Here is a 19,252-nt window from a genome sequence, read left to right as displayed (position 1 = left end):
TGCTGGTGGGGGCGCATCCTTGTTGGTCCCCATCAGAGCCGAGCGGCTCATCAGGCTTAGAGACAGACACTCCCTGAGTCTCCGGGAAGACGGCCCGTTGGTTCGTATCACACTGTCCTTTCATACAAGGCCTTTTGAAGAGCCGGCACTGCCAAGTGTCTCTTCTGTGTAGGAAACAAGAGTCGATGCTGCGGGTGAATGGGGAAGTTTGACAGCCCTTGACCACAGGGAGTTTACACTGATGCATCTGAAAACAGAACCGGTGGGGTAAAGCCCGGTGCGCGTGGGTCACATGGATGAGGCAGGCAGCAGCGCCGGCCCAGGGCTTCTTGTCAGGCCAGGAACGGGCGCCCCCTTTGCTGGACAGCCGGATCAGCTTCCTCCTCTCTGGGCTGACTCGGGGGGTGGTCTCTTGGGCATCATCCGTGGTCTGTCTTTCTAGCTGCTGATTTTACTTAAGCTTTGGGAGGGAGATTTTTTTTTTTTAATTGTAAAATGAACCCTAAAGGTGGAATGTTAGTTTTCACCCATTTTAAAAATAGACAACTAGCCTTTAATTAGTTCTCATATTTAAGGCAGGAGACCTTGGAGGCCTCAGGCTCCTGGAGTTGAGTGTTCTCTGTTGGGAGCTGAGGGCAGGTGGAAGGAGCACTGGTGGGAGCCGGAGAAGGGCTCAACCCCGCGCAGACCTCTCCCTTCCCTTTGCTCTGGAGTGAGTTAGTGGGAAGCCCTGCGGAACCTTCTGGGTGTGGTTGTAGCTTCTGCTTTTTCCCTTGAAGTCTCTGGATCCAGCACGTCCACGGCTTCCTGCAGGTGTAGAGCGGTTTCAGTGGGAGGAGGGGGTGGAGATCCTTGCAGTCCACCCTGGGAAGCCAGTTCTGTGTATGTGACTCGGGGGTGACGGGGTGATGGGGGTCCACGCTGGGACGCAGCTGAGCCCAGGTGGGCAGTACCCAGGCTGCAGGCTCTCTTGGCTGTGTCGTCTCAGGCCTCGTTTCTGCTTGCGTAGTCTGAGGGCCGTGCCCGCTCTTCTTGCTGATTTTGGGTGTGGAGAGAACGTGGATCAGGCTCCTGTGTACTGGGGATTCAGCAGATGGTGGCGGCGGCCGTGTTGAGGGTGATGGTGCCGGTGCCCTTGGGGGGAAGGGGCTGGCTGCTGCTTCAGGGAAGAGTCTGGGTCCTGGCCTTTCAGGCAGATCTTGCTCAGTATACACGTCCACCCTTGACATTGTGGTTAGGAATTAGGTACTCGCCTTGATAACTGCTAGAAGCATTGTGCATTACTTGAAAATACATTAAATTCAGATGGGCTCTACTTCAGATACAATAAATTCCTGAAGCTTGTTCCTTTTCAAAATTTATTTAGTAGTGATCCAATATATTTAATATGTAATATAGAGTTTGCCATTGTGATCATTCCGTGGCATTAAGTCCGTTCCCACTCTTGAGCAGCAGACCACCACCCATCCACGGGACTCTTTGCTTCTTGCAGACCTGCAGCTCTGCTTTCTACACACTAGCTCCCCATTCCCCGACCCCAGCCCTGACACCACCCCTGTGCTGTGCATCCCGATGAGTGTGACCACACCACGCGCCACAAGTTGCGTGGAGTTGGCAGTGTTTATCCTTTTGGGCCTGGCTTCGCTCCTTAGGGTTCACCCGCGCTGAAGCCTGTGTGCTTTGTTTTGCTCTTGGTCTCCTTTTGTTCTTTCTTTCTTTTATTACAGAAGAAACACAGGTTTATTTCGGTTTTTCAGCAATACCGTAACTGTCCTACCCAGCCTGACTCAGTGTGTGTGCTTCCCCTGAGGCTGTGTCTCAGAGCAGGTTGCTGAGTTGCCTTGTGCACGTCCCGGGGGCCCTGGCTCCCTGTCAGATGGGGGGCTGCGGGGGGGACGGGGGCTCTCCAGTCGTGAGGACGGGGGAATCGAGCGTGTGTCGGCGGCGGGGAGAGCATGGAGCTGAGGAGTGGGAACCCTCAACCGCCTTGTATGAAACGGGACATTCTCACCTTTGAAGCTTCAGCTTGTGGCTTTTGAGTTCCTGTTTTGTGCCCTTTAATTTCAACTTTCGAAGTTCCTGAGTTTGTAGTAAAGAGATGCGCTGGCTTTCACTGTGTGTGAGTCTTAGGAGGCCTCAGAGGTGGGGGCCCCCGGGCTGGGAGGCAGACCTTGTGCCGGACCCCAGGGCGAGGAAGGGGCCCGGGATGACGGAACCGAGGTGGGTGCAGGGCCTCCCCCAGCCCCTGACTCCTGCTGGAACATTCTGCCTTCCGCCTGCCCGAGTATCAGTCTCTGGCTTGTCTCTACCCACTTGATGAAGGTAGATCCTTCCTCCACAGCAAGATCCTTCTGTTACTTTAAAATTTTCGTACCCTCAGCCCCTCTCTGAGTGCCTTTAACAGATGTTTTTTCAGTGATAGGAGAGCCTGCCCAGGTGGTTGGTCCCAGGTTTCCTGGTTAACAGCACACCCACTTCTGTTCCTCCACCCTCTGTAACAGGAGAGAAGGGGGCAAGGCACAACTTTGGAAAGAATGACATAGCCCAGACACAGCATAAACCAGTCAGAATCAAATGGGACCAAGATGGCAGGCAAGACTAGACCTTGATCCTCAATCAGCAAGTGGAATGACCCACCCAGAGGTGCCATGGCAGTTCCAAGGCACTGTTAAAAGACCAAGGAGTGGCTGGTGGCCCAGATCCTGGAAATCTCCGCCCCTTCCCTAAAATAGTTGGAATAGTCCTCCCACTCATTAGTTCAGTTCAGTTGCTCTTTGCGACCCCATGAACTGCAGCATGCCAGGCCTCCCTGTCCATCACCAACTCCCAGAGTTCACCCAAACCCATGTCCGTTGAGTCGGTGATGCCATCCAACCATCTCATTCTCTGTCATCCCCTTCTCCTGGCTTCAGTCTTTCCCAGCATCAGGGTCTTTTCTAGTGAGTCAGCTGTTTGCATCAGGTGGCCAAAGTATTGGAGTTTCAGCTTCAGCATTAGTCCTTCCAATGAATATTCAGGACTGATCTCCTTTAGGATGGACTGGTTGGATCTCCTTGCAGTCCAAGGGACTCTCAAGAGTCTTCTCCAACACCACAGTTCAAAAGCATCAATTCTTTGGCGCTCAGCTTTCTTTATAGTCCAACTCTCACATCCATACATGACTACTGGAAAAACCATAGCCTTGGCTAGACGGACCTTTGTTGACAGTAATAATGTCTCTGCTTTTTAATATGCTATCTAGGTTGGTCATAACTTTCCTTCCAAGAAGTAAGCATCTTTTAATTTCATGACTTCAGTCACCATCTGCAGTGATTTTGCAGATATTATTTTCCAAAAAATAAAATCAGACACTGTTTCCACTGTTTCTCCATTTATTTGCCATGAAACGATGGGACCGGGTGCCATGATCTTAGTTTTCTGAATGTCGAGCTTTAAGCCAACTTTCTCACTCTCCTCTTTCACTTATCAACAGGCTCTTTGGTTCTTATTTGCTTTCTTCCATAAGAGTGGTGTCATCTGCATATCTGAGGTTATTGATATTTCTCCCGGCAATCTTGATTCCAGCTTGTGCTTCCTCCAGCCCAGCGTTTCTCATGATGTACTCTGCATAGAAGTTAAATAAGCAGGGTGACAGTATACAGCCTTGATGTACTCCTTTTCCTATTTGAAACCAGTCTGTTGTTTCATGTCCAGTTCTAACTGTTGCTTCCTAACCTGCATACAGATTTCTCAAGAGGCAGGTCAGGTGGTCTGGTATTCCCATCTCTTTCAGAATTCTTCACAGTTTATTGTGATCCACACAGTCAAAGGCTTTGGCATAGTCAATAAAGCAGAAAGAGATGTTTTTCTGGAACTCTCTTTTCTGGAGCTTTCCCACTCATTAGCGTATGAAATCAGCCAGCTTGTAAGAACTAACCACTGCCACGTCTCGCAGCTGCTGCACTCGCCTTCTGCCATGGCTCACTCTGTCTGTAGAGTGTGCTTCTCTCTGAATCGGAATAAATTTGCTTCTTACCTATCGCTTTGTCTCTCCCTGAATTCTTTCTGTGATGGGACACCAAGTTGTCTCTCCCTGAATTCTTTCTGTGATGGCTACGTTCGGTCCTGAAAGCAGGTGCTGTGGGTTTTGGCTGGGTTCGAGTCCCAGGCAGGGCTTTGGCTGGTGTGAGGCCCTGCACATGGCTTGAAGTCCCACCACGAGGCCTCCCCCGTCCTGTCACTCCCACTTCCCACGGACCCCTTTCTGCCCTGGGTTTGCCTGAGGCCCTGCGTCTAGTTGCCTTTGGTGGTTTAGAAAAATCAGAGGAAATCCCCGAGGTCTCTGCCAGGGCTCCGGGCTCTGGGTTTCCCCTTAGCCCCCTCTGGTACTTGGTGGTTAGACTTTACAGGACTGAAGGATTGAGTAGGTTTTCGTGGCTTTGTCTGTTGACTTAACCATTGTGTAATATTTCTGAGGTACTGTGTTTTCTTTGGTCTTAAAAAAAAAAAAACGAGGACTCTGTGACTGTGGTATTACCTGTATTTTTTCCCTTGGATATTTGTTGTCTCTTTTGCGTTTCATGTCAAAGTAAGACCTGAAGTAGTTTCCTGTGGATGTAATTCCCAAATACTATGCCAGTTGTTGGCAAACTACATTAATGAAGCTGCCAGCATGATGTAGCTGCCTGAGTAGATGTATTGGTGGAATTTAGGGATTTCCTCCGTTTGTCTCCATTGCTGTGTGTTGAACGGGACTCCTTCTATGAGACGTGAGGTTAGGCGGTTTGCCTAAGGCTGGAGAAGGGCACAGTAACCTCAGGAATGAGCTGGGAGAGAGGCATGATGGTAAGCAAAAAATTCAAAATTTGAAGGAAAAGCATCCCTTCCTTGTGTAGGAGAAAATCAGATCTGATGCAAGTCTAAAGGTAAGATTTGGTGTAAAAAGGTGGGGGGAAGTCATTGAGGAAGAGGAACTGAGGTTTAGGAATGCAAAGTCTGACCTTTGGCTCCCTGCTCTGAAGGGTGCTCTGGGGAGAGCAGTCAGAAAGGAGGTTGGTTGCATACTTCTAATTATCCTCAAGTTTTATAGTTGAATTTCCAGGTGATCACTAGTTAACATACTATTACCAATAGCTCTGTGGGACAAGATCGGCAGTTAGCTAGTGTTAACATTAAAATTTATGTCTGAATGGGTGCCACACCCAGCAAAGAAGCTGTCACCGGGTCCTGCAGCCAACATTATGCGGAAAGTTTCATTTTTTACCCCTTGAGATACCCGGGTTCCAGCCAATCAGAGGAGGTCTTAGGCAATCAGGAAGGAAAGGCCAGCCCCATCAAGAGTCAGCCCTGCCCTTACTTCATGACAGAGGTTCTCCCTGCATTTCTCATTACAGAAGTCACGTCTGTTGTAACAGGATTAGGTAATTCAGAAGAGAACCACAGGGACAGAACTTGTCCTCTTCACTCTGCTCACTAGCACTGCCTAACCTGCACACCTTACTCTAGGTGTGGGACTGTCTTTCTCTCCACGTGTCTCACTTCTTTTGGACTTTTTCAGGCTCTCCTGCAGAAAGCCTGTTGGGGGGCTTGGCCGCTGGCTGTGCCAGGTAAAGCTTCACATCCCGAGGATTCCCTCCCACTGATCATGGTCCCACAGAGGGCTCTGCTGGACCTGCCTCCGGTCACATGCAGGTCCTGGGGAGGACACACCTCTCCCTGGAGGGAGAACTGGCCAGAAGCCAGGGCTGCTCCACACGTGCCTTCTCCCAATACTCTGTAACTTTAAAAAACTGCCAGAAGCAAAAGCGGTTGCTAGTAACATGTGCAGAGATACGTAATTTCTAATGGCTGACATGGTTGGCAGGGAAAATGTGTTATGCGGGAATTATGTTTTTATTTATGTGTGTCTTGTTTTGGAGACAGCATAAATAATAATGGGGTGTGTGTGTGTGTGTGTTGCGTGTGTGTGTGTGTGAAAATGTGTTATGTGAGAATTATGTTTTTATTTATGTGTGTCTTGTTTTGGAGACAGCATAAATAATAATGGTGTGTGTGTGTGTGAGAATTATGTTTTTATTTATGTGTGTCTTGTTTTGGAGACAGCATAAATAATAATGGTGTGTGTGTGTGTGTGTGTGTGTGTGTGTGTGGCCTGTCTCCAGGGACTTTTGTAAAGAGGAGAAGCTTTTCTGGCCGTACGTGATGGGTGTGCAGGAGGCGTGGGGTTTGTTTCCCAGTTGGCTTTTTACTGGATTCCTGACCGTGGGCAAGTGACCCTCCGAGTGTCCATTTCCTGGCCTGGCAAAGGAGGGATGCAAACCCTGGGGTGTGTCAGGTCACTCTGACACAGACTTTCAGGGGCTCGCTTTTCGCCGCTGCGTGTTGCCTAGAGGGTTTGTGGCTGTGTTGAAGATTTCATGCAGCCCTGCCCTGCATGCGTACTTGGAGCCTTTGCCAGGCTGTGACTCTTTGTACCGTTTCCCTGTTGGAGCTCCTGTGGGAAGATGTGATTGGCTTTGTGTTCCTCTGGGTTTCTGGGCTCGTGCCGTGGGGGAGGCGGGGACTGTCCCCGTGGAGGGTGGCCCTTGTTAAGACCCGCTGTCCGGGAGGTGCCCGCCCTCCGTGGGCTGCCTGGGGGACCAGCACAGGGTCCCTGCCCGGACGGCGCCCGCCGCTCTCCCTGCGTTAGCCTTTCCTGCCTTCATGGACATCCTGCAGTTATTACTCTTCAGCTTCATCTCTTTGGCACCATGTTTTTGCAACTTGAGAGGCTTCTTTGACTTTTGATCCCGTGTGTTTCAAGCGTCGGCTGAACCGCTGCGTGAGCGGCTGGTCTGCCCTGTGTTCTGGGCTGGGTGTCCTTGGTGCTCGTGGACGCCGCCTGCGTGCCCGGGACGGCCCTTCCCACGAGCTCGGTGTCTGTGAGAGGGACAGCAGTGTGGTGCCTGTGGGTTTTTAGAACTGGGGGTGGAATAAGTAAGCCTCGCTCACTTTCAGATTTTGGCCTTAGATAATGTAAAACAGGTTGGAGCTTGCCTCTTCAAAGAGTGTATTATTTAGCTGTAAAGATGGAAATTTATTGAAAGAATCTAGGCTGTGAAAACAGAACAGAGAGTAAGTCAGGACTTGGGCTCCTAGTACTTGGCTTCGGTAGATTTGCGTGGGTTGAAAACCCTAAGTTTTATATTTAGTGTATCCTTTTCCAGGGACTGGAGAAAACCATGTGGCTGTTTTAAAATATTGAGAAAAGAGGACTGGTTTTAAAAACAGAGTGTGCAGACTGTTTGCAGTAATGCTGATCCACCACCCACCTGTGGAGGGGTAGGGGAAGCCTCTGGGTGGAAAAACAACCGGGCCATCACCAGTGAGAACGAGTGTCGGCTTAAAAGCAGGTAGGGAAGGGAAGACTGACTTCAGAGCGTGAGGAAATACCTTTCTTGTGCCCATTTTCTCCTGTGTTCCCCCTCTTTCTTCTTTGAAAACACTGGTCTTGTCTCTTGGCTCCCTTCCTAGGCCTGTCCCATAGTGTTGGTATCAAAGTTTGGTTACAGCATAGGCCTCAGGTCTAGAGTTTCTGAGCCCAGTAGAGCGCGGGGAGAAGAGGGTTTGCTGGGCTGGGGGTGGAGGGGGCTGAGGGTGAGGGATGTAGGGGGTGGGGGAGCCAGCCTTCCTGGGAGAGTGCGACCTAGAAGGCCTGGATCCTGTAGAAGCGCAGTAGGGTTTCTTATCTGACGTGTGTGCTGTGGGTCACGTGAGGTGCCGCACTCTTGCTCTTTCTGCAGGCAGACTCTGTTCAGTGTGGCCTGGGGGGTGAGGAGGCATGCCTTTGCCCTGACTGTCCAGAGGGCTCGGACACCACTGTGGCCTGTTCCGTGATCATTTGTGATTTCTGGGATGTGTGTGTGTGTCCAGTTGCTTAGTTGTGTCTGACTCTGGTGCAGTGGACTGTAGCCCGCCAGGTTCCTCTGTCCATGGGATTCTCCAGGCAAGAATACTGAAGTGGCTTGCCATTTCCTACTCCAAGGGATCTTTGCAACCCAGGGATTGAACCTGTGTCTCTTCCATCTCCTGCATTGGTGGATGAGTTCTTTATCACTGTGACACCTGGGGAGCCCAGTTTCTGGGATATTTTGTGATTAATTTTATCTTGGTGCTTCTGAGAAATTACACTGAATTTAGCATCAGTGAACTTTGACTTTCATCTGTATAAAATGGAAATCTTCCACATAGAGTTGGTGGTACTTGCCAGTAGTAAAATAAATGATTGATTACTTTAAATTTTCTATTTAAGGACATTGCATACAGCGTGCTTCTAAATTGTGGTAGGTGGGATGGAATCCATTTACAAAAGAAATGAAAGTAAAATTTCCACTTAAATTAGCAAACGTTTGTGGGTGTGGGCCTTCCTCCTCTTCAGTCACACCTTGAAGAGAACTCACCCGGTGTGTGTGTTTCCACTTACCGGAAATAAGTACGAAAAGTAAGAGAGCTGTGTGGACTCATTTAGAAACAGGTGGCTGCTTTGGAAGGGAGTGGGTTGAAAGAGATGAAAAACCAGTGAGAAGGGAAGACTGAATCCTCAGAGGGGGGAATCTTAATGCGGGTAAAAATAAGGTACTGAATTAATCTTACTCATTAGAGAAGACAGATTAGAATTTAACATGCACATAACGCACGCTTGCTGCCTGAGTTAGGAATGATTTCATTTGCTCAGAAGACCTCCCTTGCCTCCTCACCCCATCCAGGTTAACTGTGGGAGAGTTTTCGAAGTTGACATATGCCCACGTTTTGAATTCACACGGTGTATTGAATTAAGTAAGATCTGATTGCAAAAATGGACTCTGTGGGCTGTTACACAAGATGTTACCATATGTTCATTTCACGAAACCCTGCTTTAAGAGGAGAACCACCGGCATTATTTCAAGTCTGAGCAGTTCACGGTTCACACTGGTCTCAGATGTTCTGTTTGCAGCACTTAAAATTCTTGCTGTCTCTGCTCTTCTTTTTTCTTAAGTCTCTGCCGCTCCTGTAAGAGTAGCAGCTCCTTGTTTGTGGTCAGGGGCTTTTAAGCATTTGTAGCATCTCACACTCTTTTGGACATACGGTCCAGAAAATACCGTGTAAAAAGGGCTGGTTGAATTTGGGCAGATATTGATAATGCAATTATTAGAATTTCCCAGTGAAATTAGTATGTATGTTTAGTAGAAGTTAGAAGAAGTTGAGTAGAAGTTTTAAAAATTAATTCTATCTCTTCAATGTCATATCATTAATTTGTTGCATGACAGAATTTGGGGACCAAGAGTCTACTTATTGAATGATAAAAATCAGAACCGTAAAAGATCTACTGACTGCATTATAAGCTGAATCGTAGAAGAAGAAATTCAAAAGGTATCATTAGGCACAGTAGTGGAGTGAGCCTTGTCCCCACAGGACGGAGAGAGGCCTGCGGAGGTTGCAGAGGGGAGGGAGACTGCTTGGTGGTGACTGCTCTGTGTTAGAGGTGTGGGCCTCTGCTCAGAGTGGGCTGGCCTGCTGGATGCAATTCTGGGGACCCCTGAGTGCAGTTGTGTCCAACTCATGTGAGTTCAGCCTCTGGAGCGTTCGAGCGAGTGCGAGCGAGTGCTTCTTCCCACATTCCGACTCAGTGGCCGTCAGGTGTAGGACAGCTGGTGGTGGTCAAGTCCTGGGGTGCTCTTGACTCGGTGATTCCAGGACGACCTCCCTAGAGGGAGGGCTCCACCTTCCCTGTGGGACAGAGGCCAGCGCCCATGGCAGGGCGGTTCCCTGTTGCTCTGGGACTCCTTTCTGGAAGCCCAGCCTCTCCTTCCCTCAGTGATCTCGCGAGCACTTAATTACCTATGTCAAAATCCCTTTCTGCATAAAACAGCTAGCTTGTTTCCTGCAACCTGACTTTTGCTGAGATGGAAATGTTTTATCAACATAATGGGAATAAAGCGCATTGGAAACAGAAGTACACTGAGTGGATTCTGGAATAAGCCACAGACAGATGGATGAGTGGATATGTGGTTTCCAAATGCGTGACTCCGTCCTAGTGGGTGCAAGGGCAGTGGACTGCTTAGGGGTGTTACTCCCAAAACAGATTGCCAGGCTCTTTCCCCAGAGATTCTGATTCAGGAGGAAGTAGTGGATTCCTGGAATTCGTATTTTATTTTATTAAAAAAAAAAGTTTTTTTTGGAATGTGGACCATTTAAAAAGTCTTTATTGAATTTGTTACAATATTGTTTCAGTTGTTAAAGTTCTGGCTTTTTGGCCACGAGGTATGTGGGATCTTAGCCTCCCAACCAGGCAGCTAGTTAACGGCTGGTCCATTCGGGAAGTTTCTGGAATCCATATTTTAAAAAGCTGTTCCTGGTTATCCTGAGAGGTGGCTAGGTTGAATTCCAGTGGACTAAATAATTTCTTGACTCCACGATCTGGTGCTCACGATGATTCTTTTTAAAAGAGAGGAAGTGTTCAGGAGCTACACATTTTAAAATTCCACTACAGGGGATTTACCTTTTCTTGGATTCAAACGGATTAATTCTGTAACTAGTGCCAGAATGTGGCAGTATTTCTAGTGTGGCATATACAGGATTTCCTTCTTTTGTTACTAGGAAAGTAAAGAAATAGAGATTTTGGAAAGAGTGTTCCTGAATACAGAATAAAAATTGAGTTGCCATGAGAGTTAAAAACGTAATACTTTATATGCAGCGTAGTTATTGTAGTAACTGTGGCATGTCACAGTATAATCCCCCGATTCACTGCATAAAGTACTGTGAGTGTATTTTCTTATCTCTGTTTATAGTTAAAGGAAAACCGCAATGGAGAGTATTTGAAATACGGAAATGCCTCCTCAGAGGAGAGGTCATAGGATTATTTGGAAAACTGGCAAATTGAGAGTCATTGAGTAGCACTGGAGTTCACTGGGCCCTGGAGGCCAAGCGGCGGAAGATCCCGGCTCCCAGGCCTGTGAAGATGAGAATGGGGGCGGACACAGCAGGGAACAGCGTTTCTCGGTAGAAGCGCTTGTTCCGCTCTTGTTAGACATGTTACCACCTGTGCACCCTACCCGCCCCCACGCCAAAAAAAAAGGGGGGCCACCAAAAACAACCCCTCCGCCCCCAGACTGCTCCAGTCCTAATTTCTGCCTTTCTCTTCATCTTCTCATGCTGGCATTTGGAAGGCCCATGACAACAAATGAAGTCTGAGAGTGCCTGCTTGATTGCAATTGATGAGCCCTAGATAATTGGGGTCCTTGCAGCGGCAGGGCTGTATGTCAGATGGCCTCCACTGAAGGGCAAGGCTGTTCTTGCCCTGCAGCTGTCAGACTGCTTGAAATTAGGCAGAATGATTTTGCACTCGGATAATAGGCAGGCATTAACTGCAGCTTGTTACAGAGTGCTGCATAATAATGAGAAACGTGGACGTGCTAATCAAAGGCGTCTGCATGTGGCATTTTCATTTTGTATGGGAGGCATCTGTGCGCACAGAGAGGAAATGAGCTTGTGTTGTGGGGCTTCCGTGTTTGAGAAGATGTGTCTGCAGAAATGGCCTCCTTCCCTTCTGAATCCTGACAGAAAGATGGAATTAGGAGGCTGGCCTTGCCTTCGAATGTGTGCACTTGCCTTTTTTCCCCTCCTGAAACAGCTTTATTGATACACATAGCCTACAGTTCACCCATCTAGAATGTGCAGCTATTCTAATACAGGTAGCCACCACCACAATCTAATTTTGCAATGTTTGTCGCTCAAAAGAAGCTGTGGTGCTTTTATAAAGAAAATATAGTTTGTACTTTTTAAGGAACACTTTTTTTGGATCGAGATGCTGTTTTTTTTTAGACCTTTTGCACAGTCACCCTATTTCTCAGAAAGCGTTTGTTTTCATAAATAGCAATAACATATATTTTAATGTTTCAGAGGTTACCTGCATTCTTTATTTTTGGACCCAGTCTCATAAATTAGATTTTAGTTACTGGGCTTATGTAACGATTAGCTGGGGCCTTTTTAGTCTCAAGTGACAAGATTCGAACTAAAAAAAATTTGTTCTCATAGCCTAAAGAAGGACAGATGATGGCTTCTGGAATAAGCAGAGTCAGGGACTTTCTCTCCATCCTCCAGGTCTTTCATCCCTATGTTGGCCGCATTTGCCCGCATGGTAGCTGGGGGACTGGATGTGGCTGTAAGGGACACATCTCTGCACTGGGCCTTGAACCTGGGGTGCACCTGGGGTAGCAGAAGTGCGGCTGAGGATGTGCTGCTGCGCTCACTTCAGCTCGCCTGTGTGCTTGTGCACCTGCTGTGTATAAGTGCTGTAGGTTTTTTGTTTTAATTTGGCTGTGCCAGGTCTTAGTTGCTCCAGTTGGGAATCCCTTGTTTGTTTTGTTACTTTTAGTTGGGGCACGCGAGGTCTTTAGTTGGGGCTTGTGGAATCTACTTCCCTGACCAGGGATCGAACCTGGGCCCCCTGTATTAGGAGTGTGGAGTCGTAGCCACTGGACCACCAGAGAAGTCCCTAAACCCTGTGCTGCTGCTGCTAAGTCGCTTCAGTCATGTCCGACTCTGTGCAACCCCACAGACGGCAGCCCACCAGGCTCCCCCGTCCTGGGATTCTCCAGGCAAGAACACTGGAGTGGGTTGCCATTTCACGCATGAAAGTGAAAGTGAAGTCGCTCAGTCGTGTCCGACTCTTAGCGACCCCGTGGACTGCAGCCTACCGGGCTCCTCTGTCCATGGGGTTTTCCAGGTAAGAGTACTGGAGTGCGGTGCCATTGCCTTCTCCGCTAAACACTGTAGGTGTTGGATTATTTCTTCATTCTGGGATTATGAATCCACTCATTCAAACAGCAGAACCAGAATTGCTGTCTCAGGCTTCTTGCTGCTTCAGGGCCTTAGTCATTCAATTTTAACAGGCCCAGGCCTGGGATGCTGCTTCCGAGAGATCCTTCCCAACCGGGGGTTAACAGATGGGATCTCGTACAGTCCTGGCTTAATTTTTCCATGTTACAGTGCAGGTTCAAGGCCTTATTTTTCTCAATAGACTCAAGATCCTTTCTTTTTAAAAAAATGTCTTAGTTGTCTCCGCATTTTATTAACAAGTATAGCATTTGTAATTTAGTAAGTCACTGTAATTTGTATACCCTTGGCTGGATTAGATCTGACTTTTTTTTCTTTTTAAGGTGAATTTTAAAATGTAACTTATCTGACATTGGTTTTTAAAAACTATTCTATACGTAGCTTTTTTTCCCTTCTCTTTCACACATTTAAAATTTGATATGGTCAAGGCTTACACTGAAATTTGAGAAACCTTTTTTCATGACATTTCCTGTGGTCTCTGGTATATTTTGGTGAGGCTAACTTTAACTGGATAATTAAAAAGATATTCTGAGGCTTGGATTGTGGTTTTAAAGATCCATGACGCTGGTTGAAGACTTTTTCACCTGTGTAATAAATGCTATTGAACAACTGTTCTAATTCTTGAGACACAATTCTGTACAAGTTCAGTTCAATTGCTCAGTTGTGTCTGACTCTCTGCAACCCTATGGACTGCAGTGCGACAGGCTTCCCTGTTCATCACCAACTCCTGGAGCTTGTTCAAATTCATGTCTTGACTCGGTGATGCTGTCGAACCATCTCATCCTCTGTCGTCCCCTTCTGCTCCTGCCTTTAATGTTTCCCAGCATCAGGGTCTTTTCCAATGAATCAGTTCTTCACATCAGGTGGCCAAAGTATTGGAGTTTCAGATTTAACATCAGTCCTTCCAAATAATATTCAGGACTGATTTCCTTTAGGGATTGACTGGTTGGATCTCCTTGCAGTGCAAGGGACTCTCATGAGTCTTCTCCAACACCACAGTTCAAAAGCATCAATTCTTCGGCGCTCAGCTTTCTTTATGGTCCAGCTCTCTGGACTAGACTGTACATGACTACTGGAAAAACCATAGCTTTGCTTAGATAGACCTTTGTCAGCAAACTGATATCTCTGGTTTTTAATATGCTGTCTAGGTTGGTAATAGCCTTTCTTCCAAGGAGCAAACGTCTTTTAATTTCATGACTGCAGTCACCATCTGCAGTGATTTTGGAGTCCAGGAAAATAAAATCTGTCACTGTTTCCATTGTTTCTCCATTTATTTGCCATGAAGTGATGGGACTGGATGCCATGTTCTTTGTTTTATGAATGTTGAGTTTTAAGCCAGCTTTCTCACTCTCGTCTTTCACTTTCATCAAGAGGCTGGCTCTTCAGTTCCTCTTTGCTTTCTGCCATAAAGGTGGTGTTATCTGCATGTATGAAGTTGTTGATATTTCTCCTGGCAATCTTGATTCCAGCTTGTGCTTCATCCAGCCTGGCATTTTGCATGATGTAGTCTCCATGTAAGTTAAATAAGCATGGTGACAATATACAGCCTTGATGTACTCCTTTCCCAGTGTGGAACCGGTCCATTGTTCCATGTCCAGTTCTAACTGTTGCTTCCTGACCTGCATACAGATTTCTCAGGAGGCAGGTAATGTGGTCTGGTATTCCCATCTTTTGAAGAATTTTCCACAGTGTCTTGTGATTCACACAGTCAAAGACTTTAGTCAATGAAGCAGAAGTAGCTGTTTTTCTGGAACTCTCTTGCTTTTTCTATGATCCAACAGATGTTGGCAGTTTGATCTCTGGTTCCTCTGCCTTTTCTAAATCCAGCTTGAACATCTGGAAGTTCTTGGTTCACGTACTCTTGAAGCCTGACTTGGAGAATTTTGATCATTACTTTGCTAGCGTGTGAGATGAGTGCAATTGTGCGGTAGTTTAAGCATTTTTTGGTCAGTTTTCATGCCAATCTCAAAGGCAATGCCTAAGAATGTTCAATTCCACACAAAACAGACCAAAACCCCTGTCATCTTGCAGTCTGGGTGTGGGAAAGAGGCAGCGAACCTGAATATAAGGAACAGCTGAATTGTATGGCTTTTGGAAGGTGATATGTAGTGTGGAGAAAGTGGAAAAAATGGGGCAAAAAAAAGAGGAAGGGTGGGAGCTGTCATTATAAACAGGGTGTCGGGGCTTATTAAAGAGGTGAGCTTTTCCAAAGATTGAGGAGGTGAAGGAGATCGCCATGAGGCTCCTTGGGAAAAGAATGTTCCAGACAGAATGGCCAGTGTACAGGCCGTGTAAGATGGGTGTTTGTGCCTGGAGTAGTCCCAGGGCAGCCAGAAGACCGTGGGCTATAGCAGAACGTACCGAAGAGGGAGCAAATTGAAGGTGAGTCACTGCAGTCCATGGGGTGGCGAAGAGTTGGACACGACTGAGCAACTTCACTTTCACTTTTCACTTTCATGCGTTGGAGAAGGAAATGGCAACCCACTCCAGTGTTCTTGCCTGGAGAATCCCAGGGACGGGGGAGCCTGGTGGGCTGCTGTCTATGGGGTCGCACAGAGTAGGACACGACTGAAGTGACTTAGCAGCAGCAGCAGCACAGGGTGATAGCTCATGAGACCAGTGAGTGGCTCATGAGACTCTGAGTTCGGTTCTGAAAGGCCGTCCTGGTTGGCGTTGACCTGCACTGTGGGGAGGCTACTTGAGGTCCCTTGATTGCAGTCAGTGGTCAAGTGTCCAGGCCTGGTGGAGGTGGGAAGGTGGTGTGGTTCTGGATTTGTTCTGCACCAGAGCTCACAGGATTTCCAGTAGATTGATGTGGAGTGTAGGGCAGAGAGAGCAGTCAAAGATGATTTCAAGATTCTTGGCTGGAATAGCTGAGCCGGGCTGGCTGGCGAAGCAGCAGGGGAGGGTTTTGTTTTTAATGTCTTTGAGAATTCTCAGAAGACCGTTGGGCTTCCCTGGTGGCTCAGGTGGTAAAGAATCGCCCCTCAGTGCAGGAGACCCAGGTTCGATCCCCGGGTGAGGGAGATCTCCTGCAGAAGGAAATGGCAACCTACTCCAGTATTCTTGCCTGGGAAATCCTGTGGACAGAGGAGCCTGGCATGGGGTTGCAAGAGGGTGACTTGACTTAGTTACTAAACTACTCCTGCTGGTAGTAGACCTGTGTGTGGGTGGGCAGCTGGAAAGCTGGGATTGGAGAGAAGAGGGCTGAGCTGGAGATGTGAATTTCAGGTGACAGAGCTTGGAGACTGGATCAGATCAACCAGTGAGTGATTATAGATGGGGAAGAAAGCTGGCAGCTGAAGGCTGGAGGTCTCTGAAAGAGGTGGTGGAGGAGGCAGAGCCTGGAGAGACGGGGAAATGGAGCAAATTAACAGGACACGGGGAGCTGAAACTTCTGTTAGCTTTTCAGTAGCTTGTGAACGTGAAAATATGTTACTTGATTAAAAAAAAGGTAATTTCAAGTTGTTTTTAATAAGAATGTACCTTCCTATTGCTCTTGAGTTTTCTAAAAGCACATAACTGAAACTTGTTAATATTCTCAAAGACATTGCTCCATGTAACAAATTTGGAATATAGGGTGGGGTGAGGGAGACGTTGCTGATATTCCGGTTGGTATTTGAGTAATTGCCTGCTCATTTTCCCTTGTAAGTCTTTCGTTGTAATCGTATTGCACAGGACAGTTGTGTTTCCTTTTATTTACTTGTTGTCGGCTTTTTTTCCCCCCCCATGTTGCTATTATTATCTTAAGAACAGTTTTTACTGGAGCGCTCTCCTTTTGCAGTTGGTATTCATTTATAGAAGGATTGACTGGCTGAAGGTACCTCTGTGGGCTTCACTTGGTGCTTGGTCTGGGCTGGAGAATGCTGGGAGGAGAGGGGAAAGAGTTAAAGAGACAAGCCCCTGGCAGGCCGGGCCCATGGGAGGGGACCCAGCCCAAGGGCTGCACAAAGGGAGGGCGGCCTGTGCCCAGGGCCTGCCTCCTGGGCCCCGGGCACTTCTGGGCCATTCTTTCTTCTCTAGCGTCTTCAGCAGTAACACTTCAGTGCCTCAAGCAAAGAAAGAAAAATTACAATTTAAAAGGAAAGCCCTTCATGCTCTATTTGCATATGAGTGGCATCTGTATAATTAAGAACAATTAAGTTCCCTGGGCTGAACTGAAAGGGAACCGACTACTGCTCACAGCCTGGAGCTCTCAGCTCCCTGCCATGCTTGGAAGCAGCTCGGCCTCCGCCGCCACCCTCCTCCTCAATACACACAATTCTGGAGCATAGTTTGGTCTTGCCCTGATTTAATCCTGGAGAGTCCATGGAAATCAGAACATGAATCTTGGCCATTTCTGCTGACTTTAGAGCTGACACCCCCATCCTCTCCCTACATCCCCAGGCCACTTTGCACAACTCTGTACCTGTGTTTTAATCCTCACAGTGGACTTAGGCGTGTTATCTTAATTTTATAGTAGTGGAAACGGAAATTCTGGCCACGTGACTGTTAGATGGTCTCGTGTCCTCATCTAGCTAGTCGCTTCCACCTTGCGAGCGTTGGTCTCAGCTGGGGTCCCAGTGACTCCAGGCCCTGGGAATTTAGCAGATTTCTTTCTTCCACTGCTGTAACCTTTCTGGAGTCCTTTCTCCCAAGACTGACTAGGAAACAGGACACAGTCTGAAACTAGAGGCAGCGCAAAGCATGACGGAGAGAAAATAGCCCTCTTCTGGATCTTCGAGAGCTCTGCACTCGGCCACCGTGTTGCAGGACTCTGGGCAGGGCAGGAAGATGGCTGTTTCAGTCAATCCTGGGAAGGAGCCACGTATCCGTAACTGAGGAACTTCCAAGCAGTCTTTCAAGAGGAGGATAATTTTGCTCGTGTCTTCCCTGCGGCGTCTTTGGTGTTGGACTGAGCTCTGGGTCCCCTGCAGGGTCTGACAGAGATCCTGGCAGTCCCCTGCACGGGCCGCGACCTGGCCCTGCACATGCAGTTGCGAGCCAGAACAGCAGGTTCCGAGCTAGAAGGCGGTTTCTGGGCTCCTTGTCCTCGGGGCAGCTCTTGTACAGGTGTTTGTCAGTTGCCCCAGTGTGTGGCCAGAGCCACCCCAGGCCCGCACCGTCACCGGTGGCTTTTCTCAGCATGGGGCAGCAGGGACTGTCTGAGAATTGTCTTTGCTGGGGTGTCAGGTTTGGGTTCCTTTTACTGCTGTAGCCGTTTCGCCTTTGCATCTATCAGGAAGCTCTGGTTCTGGGCCACGTGAAAGGCTGGCACTGCGGGAACTTGCCCCCCCAGGGCAAGCAGCAGCTTGGAGGGGAGGGCTGTTGGACAGTGTGAGTTCTGTTGAGCAGTGACCACTGGCCGTTCTGGTGAGAGCTGTTTCAACTTGACTTAAGCTTTAAGGTAACTCAGTTACAAAGTACCAGCAATTTAAAACAAGATAGTTTTTCCTCTCTCGTGCTTTGCGCCACCTCTGGTTCCAGGCAATCTTCAGGGAGCCCTGCCCCCACCGGATCCCCCCTCCCCAGGATGTACCAGCCTGGTACTCAGGATGTGAGGTGGTGGCGCCTGTGCATGGCAGCCGGTGGAAGAAAGGGTGGAGGGAGGGCCAGAGGGTTCCTGTTGGAAACCTGCTCCCCATTTGCTGGAGCCTGGTTCCATGGCCATACCCAGCTGCAGGAGAGCCTGACAGCTCTGGGGAAGAAGCCATGAAACCGCGACCATTATTTCCCAAGGGCAAATGCTTTTGATCTAGCACATCCTAAAATGACCACTGTTCCACCCGCTAAGACAAAACCCTAGCGCCTGCGGCTTGTGTTCAGGAGTCCTTTTTCTGGGCACATTCAGCTTTGGGCTTCACATGAGAAAGCTAAGCGTTGAAGCCATTCTGGTAGTGGGATTATATCATATAAGCCATGAACTGTGAAGAAGGAAATGGCAACCCATTCCAATGGGACCCTGGGAAATCCCATGGACAGAGGAGCCTGGTGGGCTGCAGTCCATGTGTTTGCCGACAGTCAGACACGGCTTAGCGTCTAAACAGCAGCAGCAGCAAGCCAGGAGCTTGGTGGTGGTGAGTTATGCTCTGCGGGCAAGCATGGGGTCTGTGCCAGTGTGTTACAGGGACCCTCTGACAGACCAATTAAAAGAGTTTCTTCTCCATTCCTGTTTTCAAAAAAGGTTTGCATTCCGAGGTTGGATTTTGTTTTATTCCTTTCTTTGCAAGGGAGAACCCTGAGATTGTTGGCTGGTGCATGTTGTCCAGCTGGTTGCAGGGACTGGACCACCTGGTCACTTGCGTCCTTGCTCTTCCCAGTGTGCTCATGCTGTGGTCGGGGGGTGGGCCCTGCACAGGACAGTTAGGAAGGTGAAGCGTTTCTCGTAGATTTCCCCGGTAGCATTGCTCATGTTCTTTGTAGTTGCCTAAAGATTACTCCT

At 48.3% G+C, this 19,252-nt stretch overlaps 1 protein-coding gene across 2 annotated transcripts in view; it reads left to right on the top strand.

Annotated features, from left to right (window-relative positions):
• The window catches only part of TMEM131L (transmembrane 131 like), a 172,735-nt gene that overhangs the window by 57,449 nt on the left and 96,034 nt on the right, over positions 1 to 19,252 (top strand). Inside the window, exon 1 of one of the 2 annotated variants that reach the window (XM_040251420.1) lies at positions 5,566 to 5,585. The exons of the other annotated variant lie outside the window; for it this stretch is intronic. The gene's annotated coding sequence lies outside the window, so the exon portion shown is untranslated. Of the gene's footprint in view, positions 1 to 5,565; positions 5,586 to 19,252 lie in introns of those variants that run through there. 2 annotated transcript variants of the gene reach the window in all.

The sequence above is a fragment of the Oryx dammah genome, unplaced genomic scaffold (genome assembly GCF_014754425.2).
Source record: "Oryx dammah isolate SB20612 unplaced genomic scaffold, SCBI_Odam_1.1 HiC_scaffold_12, whole genome shotgun sequence".
NCBI classification, from domain to species: Eukaryota; Metazoa; Chordata; class Mammalia; order Artiodactyla; family Bovidae; genus Oryx; species Oryx dammah.
This window is presented reverse-complemented; position numbering and strand designations above follow the sequence as displayed.